This window comes from Oncorhynchus mykiss, chromosome 16, assembly GCF_013265735.2.
Source record: "Oncorhynchus mykiss isolate Arlee chromosome 16, USDA_OmykA_1.1, whole genome shotgun sequence".
Taxonomy (NCBI): Eukaryota; Metazoa; Chordata; class Actinopteri; order Salmoniformes; family Salmonidae; genus Oncorhynchus; species Oncorhynchus mykiss.
This window is the reverse complement of record NC_048580.1, coordinates 53,518,174-53,532,756: the sequence shown is the minus strand read 5'-3', so window position 1 is coordinate 53,532,756 and position 14,583 is coordinate 53,518,174. Positions and strand designations below refer to the sequence as shown.

The window sequence follows — 14,583 nt, the reverse complement described above, 5'->3', positions numbered from 1 at the left end:
ATTGTAGGCAGATATCACAGGTCGTTTCTATTTTGACAACGATGGCTACTGTGTCACTACTTGGATAAATCAGATAACATAGTTAGTTATGGCTAAAGTTGCCAGCCCAGCTGCCAATGATTTTAAAAGACAACTTACCTTAAGCTAGCTAGTTAGCTAGCTAGTTGTTAATGTGTTTGTGCCCATGATACAGCTAGTCCGATGCGATGTGTCAAAAACTCAAGAGAAAAGAATGACAGTCGAAAAGCGCCGTTAGCTAACCACCTAGCTAGCTAGTTATCTTACGTAGCGCTCTATTCAAAAGCCTGAAAAGTGAAAAGTGACTGGGTGAACAATGTCCTTGCTAGCTACCTAGGACAGTCACCCACCGTTAGGGCGAAAGACAAAATAAGTGAAAAGTCCTCTGTCAAAAACTCAACACAGGAATGCAGACAGCACACACACTCGTCGACAAGGAGAATGCTAGCTAGCCAGCTAAACTGGCCAGGCAAGCTTCGTTGGATCTTATAGCATTAGCAGAAAGACAAGAGCGAGTAGACAGTCCTTGCTGAATGTACCGAAAGTTAGCCACAGGACGTGAAGCTAGCTAACTGTGATCATAAACGTCTTCAAATTTTGTTTCGGACTTCACCCCCACTAGCTGTCAGCAAAGTCGCGGGCATTAGCTAGCTGCAGGTTTGCTTCCTTGTTTGGCAAACGTTCCAACGGGGACTTTCCTGTCACGTGATAAAAACAAATACGTTTTGAGACATCATGCACCGCTAGCCACTGAGGACCCCTAGTGTCTGGAAGTGAAATTGATCTGAGATTTTTTTGATTGTCTCATATTTACTATGGGCCTGAGCGACACTAAATTCATCAAGAATTAAACATTTGAGCCCATTTCAATTTCCTCAGAAATAGCAATTATGTCATTTGTGGCTCAACAGTTGACCAAAATGTATTACTATAGCTTTCCCATACAGATGCATTTAATTACGTGATCCTGCTATCTAGCTATCATCACAAGGGGGTGCAATTTGTCCATCAGTTATTGGTGCTACAGTCTGATCTACAAATCACCTGGCATACCAAACTTTCCAACATTCAAAATGTCAGAAACTAAGGAGCTTTTATTTCCAGGCATTAGGCTGATACATTGTAGCCTAGTTGTGGAATATTCCATGTGGAAAATAAATTACAATAGACCATAAACTGTTTAAATTGATGACATTTGACTAATTCAACCAAATTGCCACAGTGAAACACAGTCATGTTGATGAATTAAGTTGAAATAACGAGGATACTATGTTGACAAAACTCATCTTTGGCCGAAGTAGATGTCCAAAGTAGAATTTGGAGTGGGTGTGTTTGGAGTGGGTGTGTTTGACAGGAGCTGTATCTTAATGAGTCGAGAGGAAAGAGGAAAAGATTGAAGAATATAGCCTATAACTGGTATAATTTCATTCTTTTAGGTTTTCATTTTGTCTTTTAACATATTTTTATGATTGAAATGTAAAACATTTAATGGTATTTTTGTAACCTTTCTCTTTTATTTTACTGTAAATTGTTTCAAAAAGTTAAAATGCACTTGTAAAAAAGTTTGATTTGATTCTCCTACCACATGCTGCAATAAGTTGGCCGGTGCAACGTTGTCACTGGAAAAAGTGTCCAGTTTGGGCTGTTCTATAGTAGGTTTACAGAAATGCAATCTTGTGAGACCAAGTGCCAATTCTAATCCCAGGGCAACATTTACGTCTGGACTAACACCATATCCATTAGATTCCCATGATTCCCCCATCATCCATCCATCTCTACTGTCATCATCTACAATGACTCCCGTTCAAGGCCCCACTGTGTTTCAAACCCCTTGTGTAATTACTTGGCTGGCATGATCCCAAGAGTTCATCAGATAACATATACACACACAGACAGACACGCACACACATGCATGCACACACACAAAACCTAAATCTTAATGATTTCCTACTTACTTTGGCTGTAGTCGATTCACCAGGAAAGGATATAGTTCCCTTACTAAGATACTTAATGATGTTAGGTTGAAAATGGATTGGTGTATTGTTTCAAATAATGTGGTTAAATTAGTTATACAAGGGCCGAGACATACAGATAAGAGTAAACAGTGTAATAATCCCATAATTAAATACAACACATTAATTATAGCATCTCTATGGTAATAACCGCACTAGGTCTCCCCTATAGTATATTCTGCAAGCATAACCCCCCATGTTTCCCCAACTCCCATCACCGTCCAGCAGCATTTAGTCCTGGCAGATGTGAATCTTCCCACAACACTACCCCCATAAACCCCACCCCCACTCACTCCACAGGCTGGTCCTGTGCCACCACATAATCCAAGGCAAACCCACAGGGTCAAAGTAGGCCATCTGTTCCAGCTCACAGATCTGTAACCCTCCACATCTACGAGGCGAGGAAAGGGGAAGATGGGAGGCCCACTCACCCTCACCCAAACTGGCCCTAATGGGAAAGAATTGATATTGTTCTCATTTCTATCTCTCTCTCTCTCTCTCTCTCTCTCTCTCTCACACACACACACACACACACACACACACACACACACACACACATGAGATTATTTTAATCAAATCAAATTGTATTTGTCACATGCAGCAGATGTAGACTTTAGTATGAAATACTTGCTTACGAGCCCTTACCAACGATGCATTTAAAAAATTCTAATAGAAATAAAAATAGCAACACAAAAGGAATAAAATACACAATAATTGAGCTATATACAGGCAGTACCAGTACCAGATCAATGTGGAGCTATATACAGGCAGTACCAGTACCAGATCAATGTGGAGCTATATACAGGCAGTACCAGTACCAGATCAATGTGGAGCTATATACAGGCAGTACCAGTACCAGATCAATGTGGAGCTATATACAGGCAGTACCAGTACCAGATCAATGTGGAGCTATATATAGGCAGTACCAGTACCAGATCAATGTGGAGCTATATACAGGCAGTACCAGTACCAGATCAATGTGGAGCTATATACAGGCAGTACCAGTACCAGATCAATGTGGAGCTATATACAGGCAGTACCAGATAGAAGGTAGAAGATACTGTATGTACATAAAGGCAGGGTAAAGTGACTAGGCATCAGGATTGATAACAATACAAGTCAAATGAAGAACAGAGTGGCAGCAGCATATGTTTGTGTTGTGTTGGTATGCGTGTGTATATGTGTTCGTGTTGTGTCGGTACGCGCGTGCGTGTTTGTGTTGTGTCAGTATGCATGTGTGTTGTGCGTGTGTGCGTATGTACAGTATTGTATGTGAATGTGTGTGGGTTTTGTGTGAGAGTGTAGTGTGTGTGAGTGAGTGTATGTTATAGTGTCTATATTTAGACTTGTGAGTCAGTGTAAGGTAGGGTCAGTGCAAGTAGTCCGGGTAACCATTTAATGAACTATTTAGCAGTCTTATGGCTTGGGGGTAGAAGCTGTTTCAGAGCCTGTTGGCCCAAGAGCCGATGCTCCGGTACCGTTTGCCAGACTGTAGCAGAGTGAACAGTCTATTGCTTGGGTAGCTTTAGTCTTTGGAAGTTAGTGGGGCCTTCCTCTGACAACGCTTGACATAGAGGCCCTGAGCTCGGCCTCAGTAATGTACATGACTATATACAGGAAGTACCATTACCGAGTCAATCTGCAGGGGTAAAAGGTAATTGAGGTAGCTATGTACATATAGGTAGGGGTAAAGTGACTAGGCAACAGGATAGATAATAGACAGTAGCAGCAGCGCATGTGGCGAGTGTGAATGTGTGTGTGAGGCATCAGTATGCACGTGTGCATGTTATGTGTGTTGGCTTATGCAGTATGTTTGGCCGGGTATGGTTCTCAATCAGGGACAGCTGTCTATCGTTGTCTCTGATTGGGAATCATACTTAAGCAGCCTTTTTTCCTTTGTATTTTGTGGGTAGTTGACTTTGTTAGAGGCACTATAGCCCTGGTAAGCTTCACGGTCGTTTCTTTGTTTCTTGTTTTGTTGGCGACATTGATATAAATAAAGGAAAATGTACGTTCACCACGCTGTACCTTGGTCCGGTCATTTCCATGACGACGTCCGTGACAGGTCCACACACACCGACACAGTCGTAAAGAGGGCGCCTCTCCCCCCTCTGGAGGCTGAAAAGATTTGCCATGGGCCCTCGGATCCTCAAAAAGTTCTACAGCTGCACCATCAAGAGTGTTTTGACTAGCTGCATCACCGCTTGGTATGGCAAATTCACCACCCTCGAGTACGTGACACAGAGGGTGTTGAGTACTGCCCAGTACATCTCTGGACCGAGACGCTTGCCATCCAGGACCTCCATACCATTCCCCAAAAAATTAACAAAGACTCTAGCCACACATGCCATAGACTGTTCTTTCTTCTACCGCATGGCAAGCTGTACCAGTGCACCAAGTCTGGAACCAAAAGGACCCTGAACATCTTCTACCTCCAGCCATACGACTGCTAAACAAGACTGCTAGATAGCTAATCAAATGGCTACCCGAACTAGCAGCATTGACCCTTTTTTGCACTAACTCTCCAGGCCATGGACCGTCACTGGAGGCTCCGGACCGTTGACCGTTGCTGAAGGCTCGGAACCGTTGACCGTCTCTGGAAGCTCCGGACCGTTGACCGTCGCTGGAAGCTCCGGACTGTGAACCGTCGCTGGAAGCTCCTGACTGTGAACTGTCGCTGGAAGCTCCGGACTGTGAACTGTCGCTGGAGGTTCCGGGCTGTAGACCGTCGCTGGAGACTCCGGACTGTACACACGCACTAGTGGACGAGCGCGGGGAGCCGGCACAGGATGTACTAGGCTGGGGAGACGCACTGGAGGCTTGGTGCGTGGAGCCAGCACAGGTGGCACCGGACTGATGACACGCACTGGTGGACGAGCGCGGGGAGCCGGCACAGGACTTACCGTGCTGGGGAGGCGCACTGGAGGCCTGGTGCGTGGAGCCGACACAGGTGGCACCGGACTGATGACATGCTCTTCAGGGCGAGTGAGGGGAGCCGCCACAGGACTTGCCGGGCTGGGGAGGCGCACTGGAGGCCTGGTGCGTGGAGCCGGCACAGGTGGCACTGGATTGATTACACGCTCTTCAGGGCGAAAGCCTTGCAGAATACACCTAACCAACATCTCTCTCCGATCTCCCTCCTCCAACAGCTCCATCGACTCCCCGATGGTCTCTGGCTCTCTCCTCGGCTCAACCTACAGCCCCTTGTGCCCCGCCAAAAATAAATCTTGGGGTTTCTATGGCCGCGGACCCTGGCGTCGTCGCTGTCCTCCTATACTCCTTGGCGACTCCCGCCAAGGAAGGGTCTCGCATCCACCCATTATTTCCTCCCATGTCCAGCTCTCCTTTACCTCCATGGTACGCTTGGCCCTGTAGTGGTGGGATATTCTGTCACATTCGTCATATACATAATGAGCGGACCAAGGCGCAGCATGAGTAGAGTTCCACATATTTATTAAAGTGAACCTTCAAAAAACAACAAAGAATAAACAAACGTGAAGTTCGTAGCGCACAAATCACTAAACCAAAACGAAACAATATCCCACGAACGCAGGTGGGAAAAGGACCACACTAAGTATGATCCCCAATTAGAGGCAACGATCATCAGCTGCCTCCAATTGGGAACCATACTCACACCAACATAGAAATACAGGACTAGAACACCCCCTAGTCACACTCTGACCTATTGCACCATAGAGAATGCCAAGGGCTCTCTATGGTCAAGACGTGACACTCTGAAGCGCCCTGTGATTGGGTGCCTTGTAGTTGACCAAGCAGTCATGCAGCCAGTCAAGATGCTCTCAATGGTGCAGCTGTATAACATTTTGAGGATCTGAAGGCACATGCCAAATCTTTTCAGCCTCCTGATGCGGAAAAGGCGCTGTCGTGCCCTCTTTGTGGGTGTGTGTAGACCATGTCCTTAGTGATGAGGACACCGAGGAACTTGAAGCACTCATACCTACTGCACTACAGCCCCATCGATGTGGATTGGGGTGTGCTCGCTCCTCTGTTTCCTGTAGTCAACGATTAGCTCCTTTGTCTTGCTGACGTTGAGGGAGAGGTTGTTGTCCTAGTGCCACGCTGCCAGGTCTCTGACTTCCTCCCTATAGGCTGTCTCATTGTCATCGGTGATCAGTCCTACCACGCGTGTCGTCAGCAAACTTGACGATGGTGTTCGAGTCGTACGCGGCCATGCAGTCGTGGGTGAACAGAGAGTACAGGAGGGGACTAAGCACACACCCCTGACGGGTCTCAGTGTTGATAGTTAGCGTGGCAGATGTGTTGTTGCCTACCCTCATCACCTGGGGGCGACCCGCAAGGGAATCCAGAAAGTCCAGGATCCAGTTGCAGAGGGAGATGGTCAGTCCCAGGGTCCAGAGCTAGGTGATGAGCTTGTAAAGGACTATGCTGTTGTATGTTGATCTGCGGTCAATGAACAGCATTCTTGAAAACCTTATTTTAAACCACAATCCACCTGCATTGAAGCCGCTCGACTATCCAAGACCCCCCACAGTCCACCCCAAAATACCTCCACCTCCAATCCCCCCTCCCAAAGCTCCCCATCTCCAGGGTGTCTGGGGTGTCTGGGATGATGATGTGAGCCATAATCAGCCTTTCAAAGCATTTCATGGCTATAGGCGTGAGTGCTATGGGCTGATAGTCATTTAGGCAGGTTACCTTGCTGTTTTTGGGCATGGTGACTATAGTGGTCTGCTTGAACAAAGTTGGTAACACAGCTGGTCAGGGATAGGATAAAAATGTCTGCAAAGACACTTGCCAGCTGGTTCGCACATGCTTTGAAAATCCCGCCCTGGTATTCCGTCTGGCCCGGAGACCTTGCGAGTGTTAACCTGTTTATAAACGCTTTACTCACATCAGCCAGGGAGAGCAAGATCACACAGTCACCTGGAACAACACGGGCTTTCATGCAAGACTCAGTATAAAAATAAAAAAATGCAGAACTAAGAACAGATATAGCCCTTGGTTCACTCCAGACCTGACTGCCCTCGACCAGCACAAAAACATCCTGTGTCGGACTGCAATAGCATCGAATAGTCCCCGCGATATGCAACTGTTCAGGGAAGTCAGGAACCAATACATACAGTCAGTCAGGAACGCAAAGGCCAGCTTCTTCAGGCAGAAATTTGCATCCTGTAGCTCTAACTCCAAAAAGTTCTGGGACACTGTGAAGTCCATGGAGAACAAGAGCACCTCCTCCCAGCTGCCCACTGCACTGAGGCTAGGTAACACGGTCACCACCGATAAATCCATGATTATCGAAAACTTCAACAAGCATTTCAAAACGGCTGGCCATGCCTTCCTCCTGGCTACTCCAACCTCGGCCAACAGCTCCGCCGCCCCCGCAGCTACTTGCCCAAGCCTCTCCAGGTTCTTCTTTACTCAAATCCAGATAGCAAATGTTCTGAAAGAGCTGCAAAACCTGGACACGTACAAATCAGCTGGGCTTGACAATCTGGACCCTCTATTTCTGAAACTATCCGCCGCCATTGTCGCAATCCCTATTACCAGCCTGTTCAACCTCTCTTTCATATCGTCTGAGATGCCCAAGGATTAGAAAGCTGCCGCAGTCATCCCCCTCTTCAAAGGGGGAGACACCCTGGACCCAAACTCTTACAGACCTATATCCATCCTGCCCTGCCTATCTAAGGTCTTCGAAAGCCAAGTCAACAAACAGGTCACTGACCATCTCGAATCCCACCGTACCTTCTCCGCTGTGCAATCTGGTTTCCGAGCCGGTCACGGGTGCACCTCAGCCACGCTCAAGGTACTAAACGATATCATAACCGCCATCGATAAAAGACAGTACTGTGCACCCGTCTTCATCGACCTTGCCAAGGCTTTCGACTCCTGTCAATCACCATATTCTTATCGGCAGACTCAGTAGCCTCGGTTTTTCTGATGACTGCCTTGCCTGGTTCACCAACTACTTTGCAGACAGAGTTCAGTGTGTCAAATCGGAGGGCATGCTGTCCGGTCCTCTGGCAGTCTCTATGGGGGTGCCACAGGGTACAATTCTCGGGCCGACTCTTTTCTCTGTATATATCAATGATGTTGCTCTTGCTGCGGGCGATTCCCTGATCCACCTCTACGCAGACGACACCATTCTGTATACTTCCGGCCCGTCCTTGGACACTGTGCTATCTAACCTCCAAACGAGCTTCAATGCCATACAACACTCCTTCCGTGGCCTCCAACTGCTCTTAAAACGCTAGTAAAACCAAATGCATGCTTTTCAACAGTTTGCTGCCTGCACCCGCACGCCCGAATAGCATCACCACCCTGGATGGTTCCGACCTAGAATATGTGGACATCTATAAGTACCTAGGTGTCTGGCTAGACTGTAAACTCTCCTTCCAGACTCATATCAAACATCTCCAATCTAAAATCAAATCTAGAGCTTTCTATTCCGCCACAAAGCCTCCTTCACTCACGCCGCCAAACTTACCCTAGTAAAACTGACTATCCTACCGATCCTCGACTTCGGCGATGTCATCTACAAAATAGCTTCCAACACTCTACTCAGCAAACTGGATGCAGTTTATCACAGTGCCACCCGTTTTGTTACTAAAGCACCTTATACCACCCACCACTGCGACCTGTATGCTCTAGTCGGCTGGCCCTCGCTACATATTCGTCGCCAGACCCACTGGCTCCAGGTCAACTACAAGTCCATGCTAGGTAAAGCTCCGCCTTATCTCAGTTCACTGGTCACGATGGCAACACCCACCCGTAGCACGCGCTCCAGCAGGTGTATCTCACTGATCATCCCTAAAGCCAACACCTCATTTGGCCGCCTTTCGTTCCAGTTCTCTGCTGCCTGTGACTGGAACGAATTGCAAAAATCATTGAAGTTGGAGACTTTTATCTCCCTCACCAACTTCAAACTGCTATCTGAGCAGCTAACCGATCGCTGCAGCTGTACATAGTCTATCGGTAAATAGCCCACCCAATTTTACCTACCTCATCCCCATACTGTTTTTATTTATTTACTTTTCTGCTCTTTTGCACACCAATATTTCTACCTGTACATGACCATCTGATCATTTATCACTCCAGTGTTAATCTGCAAAATTGTAACTATTCGCCTACCTCCTCATGCCTTTTGCACACAATGTATATAGACTCTCTTTTTTTCTACTATGTTATTGACTTAATTAATTGACTTAATTAATTAATTAATTGTTTACTCCATTTGTAACTCTGTGTTGTCTGTTCACACTGCTATGCTTTATCTTAGCCAGGTCGCAAATGAGAACTTGTTCTCAACTAGCCTACCTGGTTAAATAAAGGTGAAATACATTTTTTAAAAATAAAAACATTTAAAAAAGGCATTTAGTTCGTTTGGGAGTTCTGCATCACAGGGCATCTCACGGCTGGGATTTCCTTTGTAATCCGTTATAGTCTGCAAGCCCTGTCACATATAACGAGCGTCGGAGCTGGTGTAATAGGATTCTACCTTCCTCCTATATTGTCCTTGTATGGTTGCATTATGTTATCATTTGTTTATCTTGTACATGCTTCACACTGTATCTTGGTGATGTGATGTGACCCACAGTCATGTGCAACAAAAGCCTAAAGCTTACAGCAGGCAGCAGCTCCCTTTCAGCACATAACAGGCTTGAATATATGCAACCTGTTGTTCCATTAATCACACTTTAACATGGGATTGAGTATACACAGAGGTGTATCAGAAATATTGACAATGTATAGCATAGGAAAGAAGATCATGCAGGTTGTGTGGGCTCTGGCATCCTTCTTGTTCTAACCGCTGATTTCAATCATTAACACCGTACTGGATCACTATCATTATCACCGGATTTTAAACTTAAACTGGTTCTAAGTAGTTTGTCACTTGTTGGTGCTATGGCAGTCTTGAAATTACTTTTGTTACAGTGTGGTGAACCTCAAGTCACTTCAATCCGTTTTATGGAGCTTAGAGAAATGATTTGTACTGTTCAACTCACTAAAGATGAAGCATTACTTCTAACTGTCTCTGCAGTTAACGCTGTGGTGTAAGCTACAGGGGGGGCAGTGACGTAGCAATTTTGAAAGCTCTTCCTCAGTGGTTGTTTCGTTTTTCCGAACTGGCCTCCAGCCATGTAACCATGGTGACAACAGGAATTCAGAGGATGCGGGAAAATCCAAATTTTCTGCTGTTCTTTCCCCCCTCCTCTCTCATCCTACTTCTATCCATTCTGTATGGTGACTCAGCTAGCTGCATGGCACTGGCAGGAAGGCTCACACTCCCTCCACTCTCATCTTCATCAGTGGCGTGTTGGTCGGAGGTCTGTTCTGACATCACACCCCACTGTTGATCCATTTGTTTTGTTTGTGTCCATGCCCACAGGGTACAACTGTACTCCGTCCAGTTGTTTTACAGCACACAAGACAGTGTTGTTCATCTCCCTTCTCAAAGACTCTCTAACAGCACGCTGACTCCCAGTGCACGATGCACTATTTCCGTGTGTATAATACTGTAACATCAAGCTGGGGCATGAGACTTGATTAATATATGTTATTTTTATGATGTTATGAGTTAGATACCACGAAATGAGACATTTTACTAGCATTATCTTCAGAACAATATACACGATTGTGTTATTGGGTTTAACAAAACCTAAAAAATGATAGGCCTATAGTTAATGTTTGTATTTATATTAAGTGATGATCACTAAATCTATTTTATGTACAGTTAATCTAGAATTGTTACTGTACTGTTATGACATGGGAATAAGACCTGACCCTGAATGGAAATTAAAACATCCTTGGCAGCTCTTCAAAATGAAATTGAACAGCTCGTGTTCAAAAACACCACAAACTTCTGTCTCTCTGTTCTATGGCATGTGATGTGGATGCCAGCTTTAGCATTATGGCACCTGTGATTATTGGACCGAAGAAACAGATTTCATTGAGCGTAAAGGGTACCCATATGGGTCCTTTGGTTGGACAGTGACAGCAACTCCTCACATTGAGATGTTTGTGTAAATCCAGGAGCCTGAACTAAAGCAATAATGGAAAATTGTGGGCCACTATTTCAAGCAATAAAAGTGTCAACAATTTTCATACATTGATTGTTTTTACTTGTTTTGTTTAACAGAGAAAAATATAAATTGTATTATACACTGAACAAAAATATAAATGCAAGATGCAACAATTTCAAAGATTTTACTGAGTTGCTGGATATTGGCAGGAACTGGAACGTGCTGTTGAACAGTACATGATCCAGAGCTTCACAAACAGCCCAAATATGCTCAATGAGTGACATATCTGGTGAGTATGCAGGAAGAAGAACTGAGACACTTTTCAGAGGCTGTGCATTATCATGCTGAAACATGAGGTTATGGCGGATGAATAGCACAACAATGGGTGTTAGGATCTCGTCACAGTATCTCTGTGCATTCCAATAGCCATCGATAAAATGCCTGCCCATAACATACCCCCACCGCCACCATGGGGCACTCTGTTCACAACGTTTACATCAGCAAACCCCTCGCCCACACAACGTCATACACAACGTAAGCAATTGCTCACTGAAGTCAGTTACGACACCAAACTGCAGTCAGGTCAAGACCCTGGTGAGGACGATGAGCGCGCAGATGAGCTTCCCTGAGAGGGTTTCTGTCAGTTTGTGTAGAGAACGATTTGGTTGTGCAAACCCACAGTTTCATCAGGTGTCCAGGTGGCTGGTCTCAGACGATCCCGCAGGTGAAGTATGTGGAGGTCCTGGGTTGGCGTCGTTACAAGTGGTCTGCGGTTGTGAGGCCGGTTGGACGTACTGCCAAATTCTCTAAAACTGAAATTCCTGCAGTCAGGATGCCAATTGCATGCTCCCTCAAAACTGGAGACATCTGTGGCATTGTGTTGTGTGACAAAACTGCACATTTTAGAGTGGCCTTTTATTGTCCCCAGCACAAGTTGCACCTGATGCATCATGCTGTTTAATCAGCTTCTTGATATGCCACACCTGTCAGGTGGATGGATTATCTTGGCAAGGGAGAAATGCTCACTAACAGGGATGTAAACACATTTGTTCACAACATTTGAGAGAAATACGCTTTTTGTGTGTATAGACAGTTTCTGGGATTTTTTTTATTTCAGTTCATGAAACATGGGACCAATACTTTACATGTTGCATTTATATTTTGTTTAGTATACAATGTTGGTTCCAAAGTGTACTTATTAGCCAGGTTGTTATTGCAAATGAGAATTGGTTCTCTATTTACACACCTTGTTATATAAGGGTTAAATCAATAAAATACAAATATTCTACATACCCTGAGTGTACAAAACATTAGGAACACCTTCCTAATATTGAGTTGCACCCCCCTTTTGACTGCAGAACAGCCTCCATTTGTCGGGGGATGGACTCTACAAGGTGTCAAAAGCATTCCACAGTTGTGTCAAGTTGGCTGGATGTCCTGTTGGTGGTGGACCATTTTTGATACACACGGGGAAACTGTTGAGCGTGAAAAACCAAGCAGTGTTGCAATTCTTTACACACTCAAACCGGTGCGCCTGGCACCTACCACCATACCCCGTTCAAAGGCACTTAAATGTTTTGTTTTTCCCATTCACCCTCTGAATGGCACACACACACAAACCATGTCTCAATTGTCTTAAGGCTTAAAAAAATAAATATTTAACCCGTCTCCTCCCCTTCATCTACACTGATTGGAGTGGATTAAGGTGAAATCAATAAAGGATCATTGCTTTTACCTGGATTCACCTGGTCAGTCTATGTCATGGAAAGAGTAGATGTTCTTAATGATTTGAACACTCAGTCGACAGTGTACTTACTGTACATCCTCATTCAAAGAAACAGAAAGGTTATGTGAAATAAAAGTTGTAAAAGCAAAGTTCCAGAGCATAATGTGTTTATTTTACTGCTTCATTTTCTCTCTTACATTTTGTAACATTGCACTTTGCAACCCCGTGTTAATATTTTTAATGTGTTTGTTATGGTGCATCAGAAAAAAAGCCCTTTAATCTGTTTTTGGGATCTCAAATCTCATTGGTAGGTTACAAGTGCCAGAGACAGATATAGTTTGACAGACAACCTCTCAAAACTCAGGTCTTGAAGCATCTATGAGTATGCTGGTTTTCATTTATGATCTCCCAGTCGTTTCAGGAAGCCAAAAAAATACACATGCCATCATTGACCAAAAGCATTCATTCATCAATTTCACCTGGCTGCTACTAGCTGCTGGTCTATTGAGGATGGCTCCAGTACCCAGTCGTAATAAAGGCCGACATAGGAAAGGACTGGAAGGCCCAAACATCAAGGATGATCAAGATATTGAAATAAATTAACAGATTTTAACCTTAGCCCTGTTAGCTTGGAATTAGAGACTTCGCTCACATCGGATGTAAAATCCCCATACAAAAAAGATACTTAATTTGTAAAAAAAAAAAAAAAAAAATCTGTATTAATATGTAAAATAAGTGTCAAATGTAAAATAAGTTACATTATGCCTGAAACAAGGAAATACATTGGTCCATTTACAAGTACAATATAATGATTTCCATAATTACATTTATGGGTGATAATTGGCAGGATATTTTAGCATATTGTTCTATATAGTATGCTGTACCTAACGTGTGACTGTTTTTTAGCCAAGAACACATTTATGCTAGCCTGAGTGCCAGTCTGTTTCTGCTCTCTTGACTACTCCTTTGGGTGTTGTAACACCAAACATTGTCAGGCTACATTTATGCTCCAAAAACAGACATTGTAACAATGCCCTACATATTTACTAGTTTTTTGCATTTTTTGAGTTGGTGTCAAAGTTTAGTGTAACATCCATGTTGATTGCTCATGCTATCCCATTTCTGTGTTCTATATTGTAACAATAGAATCTTCTCATTCGGACTGTTCTTTGGTAAACAAAGGTTACGTAGGTTGCTACTCAAATCAATGCAATGGACATAAGTGTGCATTAGACTGCTGTGTGCCGGTCCCTTGTCCTCCTCTCTGTCCCTTTACTTCCAGCTCAAGCCAGATCTTAAAGAACCCCCTGGCAGCAGAGGTCCTCTTTGAAAGGGTGGTGTTTGTAGGCCAAATATAGTACAACTACGATTTCAAGAGAATGCTGAATGATCTCTCCAAAGTAAGGTACAGATTTATGATCTTAATTTGATCACTCTTTTGTTACTAAGATTTTTCCTGCACCGCAGGAAATGCAGATGAGCTTTGATATATACATAAATTCACTGAAAACCCACAGTAACACACAGTTATATTAACTGTATTGCACTTTTCATGTAGCCTACTTTTGGCCAGCTAATAGCCTAACCACCGATCAAGCAACATTATGGACTAAATGTTAAAATCCTGTAGGTGCAGGATAATTTTGCTGTGACAATATAGTGTAGGTCAAATGAAAATCCTACATCTGTAGTAAGGCTGTGTTCAATCAATGAAACATACACTCTTAGAAACCTGAAAGGGTTCTTCAGCTGTCCTCATAGAAGAACCCTTTGAAGAATCCTTTTTGGTTCCAGGTAGAACTCTTTTGGGTTCCATGTAAAAACC

General features: G+C 44.3%; 1 protein-coding gene across 3 annotated transcripts in view; it reads right to left on the bottom strand.

Annotated features, from left to right (window-relative positions):
* The window catches only part of vps13d (vacuolar protein sorting 13 homolog D), a 67,716-nt gene extending 67,016 nt beyond the window's left edge, over positions 1–700 (bottom strand). For all 3 annotated transcript variants that reach the window (XM_036947251.1, XM_036947253.1, XM_036947252.1), the window contains exon 1: positions 139–700. The gene's annotated coding sequence lies outside the window, so the exon portion shown is untranslated. The remainder of the gene's footprint in view (positions 1–138) is intronic.
* Between the last annotated feature and the right edge of the window lie 13,883 nt (positions 701–14,583).